The sequence below is a fragment of the Aethalodelphis obliquidens genome, unplaced genomic scaffold (genome assembly GCF_003676395.1).
Source record: "Aethalodelphis obliquidens isolate GAN/ISIS:26980383/991018 unplaced genomic scaffold, ASM367639v1 scaffold6, whole genome shotgun sequence".
In the NCBI taxonomy this organism is placed as follows: Eukaryota; Metazoa; Chordata; class Mammalia; order Artiodactyla; family Delphinidae; genus Aethalodelphis; species Aethalodelphis obliquidens.
Window position 1 is genome coordinate 66067177 of NW_020837950.1, and position 18029 is coordinate 66085205.

Sequence of the window (18029 nt, forward strand, 5' to 3'; positions counted from 1 at the left end):
ATTCACCAGTTCTCATCATTTCAACATCAGTGTAGCCTTAAAAATGAACAAAACCTTGATTGGTGTTTGAATCGTCTGGATTCATTAAACAAGCACAGGGAGGAAAAGAGAAGAAAATTGAACTTGGGTGAAGGATATTTTTAATAAATAAGAGGTTTTTTTCAGTCTAATTCAGGATTGACTTTATTATTGTGCTATGCGAAAGTCTCTTTGAGTGGTGGGATAGTATTAAAAACACGGGTATAATCCTATTGGTACACAATGCTGTGAGAAGGCCATATTGAGGGCAACTGCCAAATACATCTCTCATGTTAAAAAGTCAGGAGGTAGGGCTTCCCTGGTGGCACAGTGGTTGAGAGTCCGCCTGCTGACGCAGGGGACGCAGGTTCGTGCCCCGGTCTGGGAAGATCCCACATGCCGTGGAGCTGCTGGGCCCGTGAGCCATGGCGGCTGAGCCTGCGTGTCCGGAGCCTGTGCTCCGCAACGGGAGAGGCCACGACAGTGAGAGGCCCGTGTACCGCAAAAAAAAAAAAAAAAAAAAAAAAAAAAAGTCAGGAGGTAGCTTCTGGTTTAGTAACCAGATTCTTTCATCTAACAATTGTGATATTTCTGAGTGTGAGTACTTTGTGCTTCTGGGCCAAGATGACTGCGGTATTGTCTGAAATTACATCACATTCTAGGAAGCTGAATAGAGGGATGGACGAAGACAGAGTGGCAAGTTGGTCCACCATATGTCTCTAACCCTCAGTATACTATTAATGTGCAATGTACTCAATTTTAGTTTTTGTTTCTATTTTTGAACATGTCTAATTATTTTTCATGTTTAACATGTTATGATTTTCTCAGGAGTCTTCTGAAGACCAGAGGAAAATATCTTAAAATTTTCTTTTCTTTTTAGTATTAAAATAAAATTCATTGTATGTTACAATTACTTGTATGGGTTGATTGGATCCTCTTATAAATCTCAAATACATTATGGGTTCTTAAATTATTTTTTGATGTCTTGAAACCTTTTGCTGTTATCATCTTAGAAATTATTTCATCACTCATCAGTTATTCTAAACCATGCTAAAAAAATACTCATATGAAGAGATGCTAATGTTACCAGGTTATTCAGTTGCTCCAGATATTGCATTATTATTTCAAGACGGTGCAAAGGAAACTGATAGTCTGCTTTTAGCTTTCATTGAGCACAACTGAGAATTTCCCCCCATAATGGCAAAGAGAAGAAAACTGGTGAGGTTAGATGTTTTGTAACTATTAGAATATAAATACAAGAAGACATATAATTGTGTAGAACTACACTGTCCAATACGGTAGCCACTAATAGCCACATGTAGCTTGTGAGCCCCTGAAATGTGCTCAAATTAGAATGTTTATTAAGCATAAACTACACGCCATGTTTTGAAAACTTTGTATGAGAAAACAGAAAGCAAAATATCTCATACTTTATATTTATTTCATGTTGGAATGATAATGTTAATATTTTGGATGTATTAAAAATATATTATTAAAAATAGCTTTGGGGAGAGGGATAAATTGGAAAATTGAGATTGACGTATACACACTACTATGTATAAAATAGATAACTAATAAGCACAGGGAACTCTATTCAATACTCTATAATGACCTGTATGGGAAAAGAATCTAAAAAGGGTGGATATATGTATATGTATAACTGATTCACGTTGCTGTACAGCAGAAACTAACACAACATTGGAAACCAACTATACTCCAATAAAAATTAAAAAATTAGTTGCACCCATTTCTTTTTACATTTTCAATGTGACTCTTAAGAAATTTTAAAATCACACATTTGGCTCACATGATTTTATTAGACAGCACTGTCCTAGACACTAACAATGACAGTGAAATTGACCCTATAAATGCAGTCTCAGACTATGAGTTTTCAGACTACAATGTCCTAGTTGAATTTCCTCAAACTCAAGAATCAATTTGTAAAGTATATATTTCTTAGTAAATAAAATATATATGATATCCTCATCCAGGTAGTCATTCAGCAGAAAGGACTTCATCATACATTTCTAAAAGAATTGGACCATCCTCTTGCTGCAAGGAATAATGACAGTGTCCTTTCAGCCTTTATGACATTTGTGCTCCAAAATATACCTGATACAAAGAGGTTTACTATACTTATTTTTTTTAAGTTTTAAAAAATTTATTTTATTCAAGTATAGTTGATTTATAGTGTTGTGTATTATATTTATTTTTTTATTAAAATTTTTAATAAAAATTTTTTTTACTATCCCTTCATTATTAATCTACATTGATGATAAAATGATTTTTTAAAAATTCAAAAGGACCTTTGGAGTCAGGTGGTAACTGGTGATGTGTTTCCTGGTATACTGAAGGTTAGGGGTTTTCACTGAGGGTAAAGGATTTTTTTCCAGAAGATGTCACTCAAAAATTCACATATTTCACTGTCCAGAATTTAATCATATCTCCTGGTAAGGTGGTTACCAGGAATTACAGTATTCATTTTGAATGACTATGTGCTTAGCTAAAATACTTACAGGTTTTTATTTCTGAAGAAGTAGGAGAGAGTAGATATTGGGGTAGAATACACCAGTCTCTGCCAAAGACTCTATTCACATTTTTTCCTCCAATTGTGGCTTAGAAAATTTGACAAAAATGCTTAAATACTTATAGGCATGATTTAAACTGCATCAAGATCCAAAATTTGATACTCTTTACTTAAATGGGAAGGAAAAAATTACTTATTATTTGTTATTTTCTAAACCTTCTCTCAAGGGATTCTTGAGAGAATCCCTTCATTGTTGGAGTGAAGGGATTCTTAAACTTTCTGGTTAAGGTATCCTGCTGATCTGTTATTATTTGAAGCAGTTTTTCTCTATCTTAAGCAGTCTCTTTATAGGCACCTCCTTCTCCCTATTCCAGAAGGCGTTTGAGTGTGAAAGTTTCTGCAACCCCTGGATGGAGGAGAAGACTCCGTAACATAAAATAGAACTTTTTTCTTTGACCTTTAGTTGGACTCAGCTGCAAGATTGTTGGCTTGAGTGGTCTCCAAATTGCTTGTACTTGTATCTGTCAAGATGACCACTGATGAAATTTTCCATTCTCTTGTTGGGTGAGTGCCCAGTGCTTTTCCCTGCCAAACCCAGTTTTAATCACACAGATTTGGCAGACTCTTCTTGAGTTTCAGCCAGGTCCTCCACCTGGGACCTGTGTTAGGATGTCCATTGATTATCACCCTTTAGGGTAAGGACGTCTCTTCCTTTCATGACACACCTATGGATCTCAACTCAGCCTTGAGGTATGCTGGAAATTTGTGGTTCATTTTCCTGATGAATAGAACTTGTAAAAACTTCTGGAGTACTACTCTGGTTCTCTCTCAGCCTGCCATGTCATGCCATCATTTTTAGTTTGTTTTAGACCTTCTGGCTTAATTTGGGAATGCTTGCTTAGTGGACAACCCATACAAAATTCCAGAAGTTAATAAGGGTACAGTCTCTTAGCTTTCTATTCCAAATTATGTAACATCTCACTTTCTAGGATTTTGTCATGGAGGATAGGAACAGGAACATATTTGCCTGATAATATGATTTCCCTACAACTATCCCCCCATTCTCTTTCTGTCCTTCTAGGGACAGGCATGCTCTATTTTACTTTTCCTTTACATCTGGTGGAGACCCGCTCTGTGTCATCATAGCCTTCTCCTTCCCCAAGTTGAATTCATCTCTCACATTCCTTGCAATTAAAAAAAAATCACTGAGCAGGTAGGTGGTAAAACCTTAGCTAGAAAACGAAAATGATTACTTGAGAATATTTTAATCCCACTATGACATTACCTATAATTAATTAAATAAGATCACAAGCAACTAAGAGAAAGTAAGTGTTTTGTTTTTGACAATCTATAGCCAAGGCAATTGTTAGATGTTCTTTGGTATACAAAAAGTTGAAGACAGTACCTAACCTCAAGTCTCAAGTACATGGCCAAACAGTCATAGAAAGGATAAATATAAAACTCTTAGATGGCACCTGGAGTGTCAAGTGAGTTGATAGGAGCTGAAAAGTACAGCCAATGATTTCTGACTGACACAGATCAGGCAGCACAAAGATGTTGACTGATATTCAACGGGGGCCATAAATAAGTGCCCATTTAGTTAAAGATAGAGTAGAATTGGGGGTTATTTGGATTAGATTGTGTTGCAGTTGATAACCAGTATTCATTCTATTAAAGATTACATTGGATACTTAGCTTTCATCAGGAATGTGTAAGAAAATGGTATGTAAGTTATATCATTTGGTCCTGAAGGTTTTTGAGGATGAGTGCCATTTTGCAATGATGTGGAAGAACACTGATATGGCAGGGATCTGAAGGAAAGACTGAAGTAAGGAGAGACCTGGGGAAGACTACTGGGAATATCTAAGCATCAGGTAATAAAACTGGAATTAGTACAGTGGACAATAGCAATGTATTTGAGAAGTATTTGAATGCTGTAGTAGATGACGATAAGTGGTGCTGGGAAAACTGGACAGTTACATGTAAAAGAATGAAATCAGAACACTACCTAACACCATACACAAAAATAAACTCCAAATGGATTAAAGACCTAAATGTAAGATCAGACACTATAAAACTCTTAGAGGAAAACATAGGAAAAACACTCTTTGACATAAACCGCAGCAAGATCTTTTTTGACCCACCTCCTAGAATAATGGAAATAAAAACAAAAATAAACAAATGCAACTTAATTAAACTTCAAAGCTTTTGCCCAGCAAAGGAAACCATAAACAGGACAAAAAGACAACCCTCAGAATGGGAGAAAATATTTGCAAATGAAACAACTGACAAAGGATTAATCTCCAAAATATACAAACACCTCATGGAGCTCAATATCCAAAAAAGTAATTCAATCAAAAAATGGGTGGAAGACCTAAATAGACATTTCACCAAGGAAGACATACAGATGGCCAAGAGGCACATGAAAAGATGCTCAACATCACTAATTATTAGAGAAATGCAGATCATATCTATAATGAGGTATCACTTCACACTGGTCAGAATGGCCATCATCAAAAAATCTAGGAACAATAAATGCTGGAAAGGGTGTGAATGCTCCTGCACTGTTGGTGGGAATGTAAACTGATACAACCACTATGGAGAGCAGTATGGAGGTTCCTTAAAAAACTAAGAATAGAACTACTATATGACCCAGCAATCCCACTACTGTGCATATACCCTGAGAAAACCATAATTCAGAAAGAGTCAATACCACAATGTTCATTGCAGCTCTATTTACAATAGCCAGGACATGGAAGCAACCTAAGTGTCCATCGACAGATGAATGGATAAAGAAGATGTGGCACATATATGCAATGGAATATTACTCAGCCATAAAAAGAAATGAAACTAAGTTATTTGTAGTGAGGTGGATGCACCTAGAGACCGTCATACAGAATGAAGTCAGAAAGAGAAAAACAAATACCATATGCTAACACATACATATGGAATCTAAAAAATATAAAATAAATAATGGTACTGATGAACCTAGTGGCAAGGCAGGAATAAAGACGTAGACATAGAGAATGGACTTGAGGACACGGCGGGGGAGGGGGAAGCTGGGGCGAAGTGAGAGTAGCATGGACATATATACACTACTGAATGTAAAATAGATAGCTAGTGGGAAGCAGCTGCATAGCACAGGGAGATCAACTCGGTGCTTTGTGACCACCTAAAGGAGTGGGATAGGGAGGGTGGGAGGGAGGCTCAAGGGGGAGGAGATATGGGGATACATGTATGCATATGACTGATTCACCTTGTACAACAGAAACTAACACAGTATTGTGAAGCAATTATACTCCAATAAAGATCTATTAAAAAAAATAAAAAGGAATGATGGACAGCAGTGTTAGTCATAGCTGTGACTGAAACTCACACACGTTTCCTGGTTATGTGACCCTGGAGAATTTCTTCAACCTGTCTTCCTTGTTTTCTTACTTCAAAAATGAGAATAAAAAGAGCTGACTAACAGATCCATTGTCATGATTAAGAAAACTTTAATGAGAAAATTTAAGCATAATATCTAGAAAATTATAGAAGCTCAGAATGTTTTCAGTATTGATAATACTAGATAATTCAATGGAAATAAAAAAAGGAAGTGAGTCTTTGGATCTAAAATTAAGGCACCATGAGAATATTGATATCATGAATCATGAAGAGTAAGCAAACTTTTGAGATGGAAGTGGACAAAACGGCAGCCTAGCTATCCATTCCTCTACTCTGGGCTTACTCCCAGACCAGAAATGGGTTTGTGAGGCATTATGCCCTGGAAAGCCTGTTTATTTGCTTTCACTCTCCCCTAGAACAGGGATGAACATGGCCTTCTGCTCTTCGATTGTGTGTAACTCCCCTATGAATGCCAGAAAGTAAATTTGCCAAAGTATAATAGTTTGCTGTCGGGACAGTACAAAGAGAACAAGAAGGAAGTAGCTTTTATAAAAAGCTTTAAATGGATGTATTGACTAATTCTAGTTGATTTTAGATCCCTTCACAGAGAAATAGCCTTGGTTCTTCCCTTGATATATTGACATTGTTATATACCTTTAGAAAATATCCCTCAGAAAAAATGTCATCAGTCTATCTTCACCTCCTTCAGTTCCCATATAATCCAGAACAGCTTGTAAAAGCTCATCTATAGTTTTTGTGACAAAAACATCACCCTCTGAATCTGGAAAATTCTCTCAAACATGTCATTTAGATGGCAGATTTTACCTTAGAATTCTCTGCTGTCTTGGACTTAAGTAGAGGAAAGCTTGGAAGCTAAGGTAGTCATTATTCCCACCCCCAAGCACAGTTGCTTAGCCCAGGCCTGGACATCTGACTCGAACTGGGCAAATCAACACCGTTTCCCAGGATAGTGACCTGTACACCCTTCCTGGTAGCAGTGATATGAGGAGCTAGTTTTTGATAGTCCTGGTTTGTGCCATGTTGATGAAGCTAGTCTGCATAAAAAGAAGGAACGTCTAGACAAAGGAGAATAGTAAGAGTAAAAGGGGATGGGGAAGGGGACGAGGGATGCAGGAGAGAAAGATGAACAGAATGATGGAAGAAGGGGGGGAGAGAAGGAGAGAAGAAGGAGGAGACGGTTTTGTGAAATTCCCTTTTTGCTTAAGAACATATCAAATTAGTGTTATCCGACTTGTAATTCAATAAAAAAGTTTTCACAATTACATCTCATCTTTCTGGAATTTATATTGATATTCCTACAGTGCCCATGATGACTTTTAAATGACCGTTTAGCTAACATCTTTATTGCTGAGAGATTGATATACTATTTTTTTTCAAATTAAATTCACAGTTTTGTCACAAAGAATTACTAAGCTCTGATATCAAATACTGATTTAATATTTATCATGTGAATAAAAGATTATTCACCTCAAATACTGACCTGGGATCTGCATTTGAAAACAAGTTGAAATAAGGATATTGCAGGAATTTTTCTCTCTCTCCTTTTGTAAATCAGCCTTTCTGAATATTTTCTAACTAGCTTTTCCATACTTTGTGTCTTATGTTCTGAGTCTAACTTCTGAATTTCATTTTAGCAAGATAATTTAACTTATGTGTTTATACAGACTATCAACACCTTATCTCTGATTTTCAAATTAAATAGTGTTCTGAAATAATCATGCAGTAAATTTGTAGCCTGCATATGAATCTCTTTGAGTTAGTAAAAAAATGTTAAAAGTTGTAGTGTTACTAAGAAAAAAATATCAAGTAGCTTGTTTTCTATTTTTTATTACAATTGTAATTTTGTCACCTGGGGTATTTTTTTTCTCCCAATTAGTAGCACATCATGATTTTAAGAACTAAAAATAGAAAAGAAGAAAAAGTAAAAACCTGACTATAGCTTTCACATATTGAAAAATGTCACTGGTGGTCATTCCTAGCATGTAATATTAAGGAAGATGAAAATATGTTTTTTTATTAAATGTAATACTATTGTTACTAGAAGTGAACTAATTCTTACAAATAAAGCATAGGTTGATAACTCAGCTAAGCACTTCTTATTTGATTAAAATGTTACTTTCTTATTTTCTTTTTACTTTAGTCATTCTTTTTTTCCCCCTTCCTCCTTCCCTCGCTTCCTACTGCCCTTCATCCCTCCTTAATTCCATCCAAAACTGGTTCTTGACTATAAGCAACTTGTAAAGCAAGAAGTTTGGAGTTAAATCAGAATAATTAAAGGGTTTAAGTAAGAGATTGGTAAAACAAGTTTGGCGACTGGGTGAAGGATGGATTGAGTGGTGGGTTTAACATAACTACCAAGTCTAGGGAGACCAATTTGAGGTTGTTTCTGTAAGATAGGTGAGATGGTGGCCAGAGTAAGACAGCAACAACAGACACTGAGAAAATTAAATAACATTGGGAGAAATTTGGGAGGTAAAATTGATAGAAATTAATAACTGTGTTAGGAGTTAAGAGCATGGAGACAACGATCCCAGAGTTTATACCTTAATGAACAGTGAATTTTGCTGTCATAAGGAACATAAGTTTTGAAGGTAGAGTGACCCATAAATGTACATGGGAACATGACAATAGATGTTTAATAAGATTTAGACAGAAGATAAGTATTTTATAGACTGTGGAAATAATTGAACACCCTATGTATGTTTGGAGAAGACAGTATACAGAATACTGAGGACCAAGGGCAAGACAGGATAGGAGGGGTCAGCTGTGCTCCCAGTAAAGATTTTATCACATATTTTGTTTCTCTCTATATATGACAAGTTTATGTTGGCTTGATTCTAGAGTTAAGCTCAAAGTTTAGTGCATATTATTAATCTGTGTCAAGTAAACAAGTGGGATACAAAACCATATTAGGACATTAGTGGAAAAACAGAGCTATAGTGCTAGGCACTTAAGTTGAAGTCATATCACTGAACAAGTGACACAGCCACTGCAGCTCTTGTCCTAGAACCAAATAATACTAGTGTATAGAGCTGAAAAAATGTGATCAGATATTATGAGTTGAAAGAGGCCACACAGAGGAATCAATCAACTTTTCTATCTACTCCCAGAATCCCTACAGAATTCTGACAAATAGCTAGCCAGTTTGTATTTTATTTCTAGAAAACAAGATTTACTATAGAAAAGACTTCCTTCTGATTATAAACTAGAAACCCCATCTGAAAACAAAGTGAATGCAATTTGGTGAAACTTGTTTTTGATAAGCTCATGTTGACTACTGAATCAACTATGGAAGTACTAAAATTACTATGAAACAGGGAAGAGAGAGAATATATTATAAATTCCCAACACTTAAAATGGACTTTTCTTGAGAATGCAAACATGGTTCCGGTATAGTTTTTAAGATACATAATGCAATGCTGAATTCCATATTTACTTTTAGCCTAGTCTATGTAAAATACTGAACATAATTATGTTATATTTAATATAAAATATTGAATATTTGATCTTTATATAACCCCACATAATAATTTAGAAGCCCATCATATGCCTAAATCTGTGTTAGTATATGCACATTTAAATGTATTTACAAATCAGAAACTTTCAATAAACTATTTTGACATGTAAAGAAATTTAATATAAAATAATATCATTGGGCAATAGTCAAGGAAATTTGCTTACTAAATTGCTAAAGAAATTCATAATAAAATATGCCTTCCTTAAAAGGAAATTTCCTTGGAAATTAGATCATTAGATTGTATCATAATGAGTCTCCATAAATATATATCTTTTAGTGTAGAGTATTTTAAAAACAAATGCTTTCAGCCTGTTTCCTGCTGTTATGTTTCATATACATCTAGGTCTTTGGGGCTGCGAATATATGACTAAAGTATTGAAATCCATAACTTTATATATATTTTAATATCTTGGTCATGAACATGAATGAAAGTTTACAAGTCTTGTATATTAACATTAAAGTCATAAACTGTGTGAAGAACAAAAGTAATTCTTCATCACAAACATGTATATTTTAATTTGTTCATAGTTTGTAGTTTAATTAGATATACATATAATTTATTGGTCACTATACACAAAACTATACAAGAAAAACATGTTTTAAAAATTTTCACTAGTTTTACATTGGGCTTCTTAGCTCACTGGAATCAATATTTCAGCTTCTCTTCACTTCTCATATCTAGATTATACAGACAATAGAATGCACTGGTTGGGGTAAAAAACAAAGAAATATCTGGGTTTAATTAAGGACGCTAGTGCATCATTTAAGTGGTATAGTGAATGATTATGAAATTTTGCTCAGGCAGTCCTAGAAATGTTCAGATATTTACCAATTTAAACCAAAATACTTTTTCCCATTTTGATAGAGAACTGTACTTAATGGCCACTGTGGTAATGACTGTGGTCATGTCCTCAACTAGATTTAAAGGTTGTATCAGCTATAATATAATAATTAATTTATGGCATATGTAGATTGATTGAGTAAATAAAATGATTATATTTCTATGTTATGTATACTTCATATTAATTCAGTAGGAATTAGAGTAATATATCTAACAGCAGACCATCCTGCTTTTATCTTTTATATGTGTGGAATCTTGTTAATCCAATGGTTTTTACGTTTTTCAGTTTTAATATATTCAGAGTTTACAGAATTCTCACTTAACAAATATCTATTTCCTGGTCTAAGTAAATCTACCTAAATTAACCTTATGAAATATATGTTATTTTCTTATCCCCATTTTACATGTGAAGAAACTAAAGATCAGAGAGCTTAAGTATCTTGCCCAACGCCACAGACCTGTAAAATGGAAGAAAAGACTCTAAGAATAGTTCTTTTAAATTCATATCTAGTACTACTTCCACTATTCTGCTGCCTTGGTAAAGTAATTTTTGTGAAAGTCATATTAAAATTAGAATGCTAAATTATTAATTTATTATAAATAATAATATCAAATGAAAATAAATTACTAGTTAATAAATTCTTTGTTTCCCTAGTAAAGACCCAGTTTTTCTTTTCTTTTTTTTAAATTAATTAATTAATTTATTTATTTATTTATTTTTGGCTGTGTTGGGTCTTTGTTGCTGCGGGCTTTCTTTAGTTGCAGCAAGCAGGGGCTACTCTTTGTTGCAGTGCGCAGGCTTCTCATTGTGGTTTTGTTGCGGAGCACGGGCTGTAGGTGCGCAGGCTTCAGTAGTTGTGGCTCGCGGGCTCTAGAGCACAGCCTCAGTAGTTGTGGCGCACAGGCTTAGTTGCTCCACAGCATGTGGGATCTTCCCGGACCAAGGCTCGAACCTGTGTTCCCTACATTGGCAGGCAGATTCTTAACCACTGCACCACCAGGGAAACCCCCAGTTTTTCTTTAATGACCCTGGAGTATTAAGTTTCAAGAGCTGTTTTCATGAGACTCTCAGTAATTTAAATTTTCATTTTTGCATTATAGAGATGCAAGTCAGGCCCATGTATTGTGTACTATGGCAAATAAATTGGTATAATGTTTTAGGTGTCTTGAATTTCTCCTCAAATTATATTTTTTAAAGTAATACTTACATATTGGTCAAAAGTCATTCTTCTCTCAGCCTCTGTGAATTCTAAAACACACAGTTTAAGGGTTGAGATTGTGCACTGGGTGTGATGGTTAATTTCATGTTAACTTGACTGGGCTAAGGGATGCCCAGGTAGTGGGTAAAACATTATTTCTGGAAAAAAAAAAAAAAAGAGAAATAAAATGTAAAAAAACACCCAAAAAATGAAAAAAAAAAAAAAAAAGAAAAACATTATTTCTGGGTATGTCTGTAAAGGTGTTTCCAGAAGAGATTAGCATTTAAGTTGGTAGCCTGAGTAAACAATAACACCCTTACCAATGCAGGTTAACATCATCCAGTTTTTCTAGGGCCTGAAGAAAACAAAAAGATGGAATAAGGGCTGATTTTCTCTCTGGTTGAACTGGGCATCCATCTTGTCCTGACCTTGAACATTGGCACTCCTGATTCTCAGGCCTTCTGACTCGGGCTGAATTACAACACTGGCTTTCCTGGTTCTGCAGTTTGCAGGTGGTAAATCATGGAAGGTCTCAGCCTCCATAATTGCATGAGTCAATTTCTATAATAAATTCCTCGCTGTCTCTCTGTATATACGTATCTCCTTTTTGTTCTGTGGAGAACCCTGGCTAATATACCAACTCCTACAATTGTGTTTTGCTGTGATTTAAAACTTTTTCATTGTTCCTAGAATTATTTATTGATGTTTATTAATATTTGATGGGGTTGTTAATCTCTAGTGAATTAGATTTTTAAAAAATACCACCTTCACCCATTTCTCCCACCTCCTCTTCTTTTTTGTTTTTTTTTGGATCTAAGGCACTTAAAATCTTTCAATTGGATAAAAGATCTATTAGAAGCTTTTTAATAAAAAAAAAAGAAAGTCCAAAAAGCTTTTAAAAATATTTCATATCCCCCTTGTGGATAATACAAACTTTTATCATAATATTTATTAAAATAAAGCTCAAGAAAATTGAGATTCTCTTATTTTCTCTAATTGTGAAATATTTTATACATTTTAATAGTTCGTAGTTAAATGTTGCAGAGCAAAAATGCTTCAAATGAAATGTTTTTAAATAGTTTTTTATTTCAGATGTTTTAAATATTTTGTATAGTTTCATTATTGGAATTAGTGACTTTTTAAATTATGAAATTCATCTGGAAATTTTATGGAAATTGCTATTTTATATATATATATATATATATATATATATATATATATATAACCTTGACATAATTCTTTGAATATCCCAAATTTATATTATAAGAAATTATGTAAAATATCTAATTTATCAGAAGTTAAATTCATTACCTTTTTAAAATTCCATCTTGTACTCACTAAAATTTATTCTAAACCACATGCATAGGTCAAACACATTCCCTAGAAATCCAGATAAGGAAAAGATTAAGCAAGTAACAGTTAAAAGCCTAATTAGTGTATTTCACCTTCATCATCAAACCTAAGGAGAGAAGTGATCAAAACCTTTTAATGGTCAGAAATGAGTGAGTTTGTAGGCATTATCTTTCATGTAAAATAACTGTTTTCTACATTATTTCTGAAGGTCAGTTTTTGGCCTCATTTGGAAGAGGTTCAAAAATTTTAGATTTAAAAGAAAATTATAGAATGATATTTTAAAAACCTTATTTCACACATACATTTTTCATAATTGAAGTATATTAAAGTGGTAGAAACTAATTCCACAAAATTATTAAAAATAAGTAATCTAAACTTAATTGCAAAATTAGTCATGATTACATTTATATAGTATTAATTATTTTATTTTTTATGTTAACACATTGTTTTTAACATTTTTTAAAGCAGAATAATTTAAATTATATTTTCACATGGGAAAATAAAAACATATACTTGAAACCTGTAAAGACTCAAATTAAAATGAAAGAAATTATGAACAAATTCAAACATATTGATTTTTTTTTATGGGTTAGAAAGCCCTAGAGCAATTTATTTTATTTATTTATTTATTTTTACATCTTTATTGGAGTATAATTGCTTTACAATGTTGTGTTTGTTTCTGCTGTATACTAAAGTGAATGTATACATATATCCCTATATCCCCTCCCTCTTGAGCCTCCCTCCCACCCTCCTTATCCCACCCCTCTAGGTGGTCACAAAGCACCGAGCTGATCTCCCTGTGCTATGCAGCTGCTTCCCACTAGCTATTTTACATTTGGTAGTGTATATATGTCCATGCCACACTCTCACTTCATCCCAGCTTCCCCTTCCCCCTCCCCATGTCCTCAAGTCCATTCTCTACATCTGCATCTTTATTCCTGTCCTGCAACTAGGTTCATCAGAACCATTTTTTTTAGATTCCATGTACATGTGTTAGCATACGGTATTTGTTTTTCTCTTTCTGACTTACTTTGCTCTGTATGATAGACTCTAAGTGCATCCACATCACTACAAATAACTCAGTTTCGTCTCTTTTTATGGCTGATTAATATTCCATTGTATATGTGTGCCACATCTTCTTTATCCATTTATCTGTCGATGGACATTTAGGTTGCTTCCATGTCCTGGCTATTGTAAACAGTACTGCAATGAACATTGTGGTACATGACTCTTTTTGAATTATGGTTTTCTCTGGGTATATGCCCAGTAGTGGGATTGCTGGATCATATGGTAATTCTATATTTAGTTTTTTAAGGAACCTCCATACTGTTCTCCATAGTGGCAATATCAATTTACATTCCCAGAAACATAGTGATATTTGAAAGACTAGATGATTTAAAATCAAAGAATCTTTTATATTAATCACTAACAGTTTCTGATTTTTGGTAAAAGGCATTTTCATTTATGTAAATTAATTCATATAATTATCATAGTATTAATACTTCCCACATTTATAAAAGAGAAAATTAAGGCAAAATATAGTTATGGTCCAAGATAACTGTCATAGCCAGGATTTAAACATATGCTCTTTGTGCTGGTGTAAAAGTTTAAATCACTATGTTATGAGGTGGCTACCTCATATTTAACTTGATTGCCTAGAAAAGAGAAACACTGTACCAGTTACAAAGAGTGAATTGATTCATAAGATTTACTTGCAATTTGTGACTGGCTAAACAAGTCTATTTCACTGGAGAGACAGATTCGAACAACTGTATGAAGTCATTACTCTTGCATTGATACATGTATATAAACACATACATATATACATTTTGTCCATTTGTTTCTATCAGGTTTCTGTTTATATGTGTGTACACAGTTGGTCCTCACTATCTGTGGGTTCCACGTCCTGGTATTCAACCAACCATGGGCCAGAAATATTCAGGAAAAAGATTCCAGAAAGTTCCCAAAAGTGAAATTAATTCGCCATGCACCAGCAACTGTTTACATAGAATTTACATTGTATTTGCAACTATTTTTATAACATTTATATTGTATTAGGTATTATAAGTAACCAAGAGATGATTTAAAGTATATGGGAGAATATGTGTAGATTATATGCAAATACTATGCCATTTTATATAAGGGACTTAAGCATCTGTGGATTTTGGTATCTCTGGAAGGTCCTGGAACCAATCCCCCATGGATACTGAGGGATGGCTGTATATATATTTTATATGTGTGTGTATATATGTATATTTCTAATTAATTAATTATTGTTATTATTTTTTGGGTCTGGGGAATTTCTAGAGATATTGTTTGTCAACTAAAATGAGAAAAATTCTTGGCCAGAAATAAAACAATTAAATTAAATGCACCATCTAACAAGCAATTTTAAGCTCAATTCCAGAATCTCTTTCAGAGTTGAAAGACCCCTGTGCTCCAGACCAGGAAGTTAAAAGAAAAACAAACAAAAAAGATGTGCTTTAAGAAATTTACAACCTAATTGAAGGAGAAATGAGCACTTGGGAGTATAAATGATGTTTTTAGTAGCTGACAACTTGGATAGAAACCCTATTATTTCCTTGAGCTTAGAATTTAAATCTGGAATTTTTCTAATCCTAATCAATCTTAACTTTGACTACATTTTGCAATGCAGGAGATGGTTTTTAAAAACCCGTATATCCTGGCACTGCTCAGATATACTGATTCAGAATTTCTGGGAACTAGTTATTTGCATGTTTCAAAAATTTCTGCATAGTGGAGAAACTTTGTTTTAGAAATTTCTATTGTGAATAAATTCCTCCATTTTGTTTTCTGTAAAGTATTTTATTTCACCCACATTTTTGATTAATTTATTTGAGCATAAAATTCCAATTGACACCTATTTTCTTTTAATTCTTTAAAGATATTGTTTAACTGTATTATGACTTCCTTCTGCTGTTTTGATTCCTTTGTAGAAAACCTACGTCATGTCACCAATTGCTTTTATTAAAAAAACTTTCATTGAAATATATTAAATATTCTTTGAATATTTAAGTATATTATTAATTTATTAGAGTATGTTACATATACAGAAAGATATTACAAGTTTACAGCTGAATGAATTCCACAAATCGACAGTGCAACCAATTGCCATCCATGAGTCAGCAACGCATCACCAACACCCCAGCTCCCCTGCTCAGGTTCCTTCAAAATTATTAACGTTTTTCCTCTAACTGGTACATATTATTCATTCTTCTACTAAGCTTCATTATTTTTTCTTGCTTTTAGATTTATCTAAATGGGATTATACAGTACGTACTAATTTATATTTGACTTCTTTTGCTCAATGTTGTGTTTATGACATTTATACATATTGATTCATGTGTATAGTTTGTTCATTCTCACTGCTATACAGTATTGCATTGTGTGACTATATTAAAATATCTCTCCTTTATGCTTTTGATGACATTTGAATTCAGAAGAGCAGTTATGAATATTAAAATACATGTTTTGGTTTTGTTTATTTGGTGAACATACGTACATAATTCTGTTAGGATTATACCTAGGAGCTGAACTTCCTGGGCTACAGGTTAGGCATATTCTGCCTGAGTAGATACCTTAAAAACATTTCCTAAAAGACTTGTACAAATTTACAGTCTCACCAACAGTTTATGTGGGTTCTAATTGCTTTGATTGTCACCAACATTTGGTATTTTTCACTTTTTTCATTTTAGCCATTTTGGTATGGTGAGTTGTATCATACATGGTTTTCATTTGATTCCCCAGTGACTAATGTGATTGAGTATCTTATGCTTATTGGACATCTAGTTACCTTCTGTCATTGCCTTTTCAAGGCTTTTATCCATTTTGTCCATTTATTTCTATCAGGTTTGTGCCTTTTTCTTGTTTTCTGCCTATTCTTGAGACAAGACATTTGTTTTGTTTTGTTTTTTGCGGTACGTGGGCCTCTCACTGTTGTGGCCTCTCCCGTTGCAGAGCACAGGTTCCGGACGCACAAGCCTCAGCGGCCACGGCTCATGGGCCTAGCCGCTCCGCGGCATGTGGGATCTTCCCGGACCGGGCATGAACCCGTGTCCCCTGCATCGGCAGGCGGACTCTCAACCACTGCGCCACCAGGGAAGCCTGAGACAAGACATTTAATAGATATATGACTAGCAAATTATCAGACTGATTTTTAAGATGTAATTTAATTGAGATGCCACTATCTCTAATTTTATTTTTTATTCTAGAAACTGCCATGTGTCTAGTAAACACTCCAGTTAGCATCTTAAATTTAGTGGCATAAAACAACTGTTTTATGAAGCTTACAGGGATTATGTAGATCAGGAATCCAGGGAGAGCACAGCAGGGTTAGCTTCTCTCTGCTCCAAAATGGATGGGGCCTCAGCAGGAAAGACTTGAACAGCTGGGGCATGGAATCTCCAGGGGGTCTCTCCACTTAAATGTCTGATACCTCGGCTGTGGTGATGCTAAGGCTGGGTGGGGCTTGAGCAGTGGAATGCAGCCCGTACATGTGGCCTCCCCGTGTGGCTTGAGCGGAAGCTTCCCACAGCATTGGGCTGAGTTCCAAGAGGGAAATTCATGAGAGGAAATTTGCCAAGAGTAAGCATCTGAAAAGAGGAAGGAGCCCCATGACCTCTTCTGACCAAGCTGTAGCAGTTAAGCAGCATCTCCTCCACCACATTTGTTGGTTTACAAATTCCAAGGCCATCCCAGATTCAAAGGGAAAGGAATTCAATTTCTCCTCTTGGTAAGAGGGTGATATAGTTGCGTTATAGAAAAGCGTTTGGAGTACAAGACTGTTGCAGTCATCTTTGTAAAAGTCCAATCTCTCATAGTATGGAGTTTTTTAATGTGTTCTGTTTGGGGTGTGTTGTGCTTCCTAAATAAGAAAATTCATGTTTTATTGTTTTGTCTTCTTTTTATCAATTCTGGGTCATTCTCAGTTATTATATATATATTTTAAATACAGCCTGCCCCTCATTTTCTATTTTTTCTTCTTTTTGAAATCCAGTAAGGCAAATTTAGGACCCTCTCATTTATCCATTATTTTCATCACCTCTTATTTCTGCTTCTCGTAAAAGTATCCTGCAAATCTGCGTAATTTCTTCACGTCTGCATCCAGCAGCATCAATTATCTTGTCATCCATATCTAGTTAACTT

General features: G+C 34.4%; 1 pseudogene; it reads right to left on the reverse strand.

The window, feature by feature from the left end:
* Positions 1-12053, reverse strand: part of LOC113619281 (39S ribosomal protein L9, mitochondrial-like) — a 31594-nt pseudogene extending 19541 nt beyond the window's left edge.
* Positions 12054-18029: the final 5976 nt, after the last annotated feature.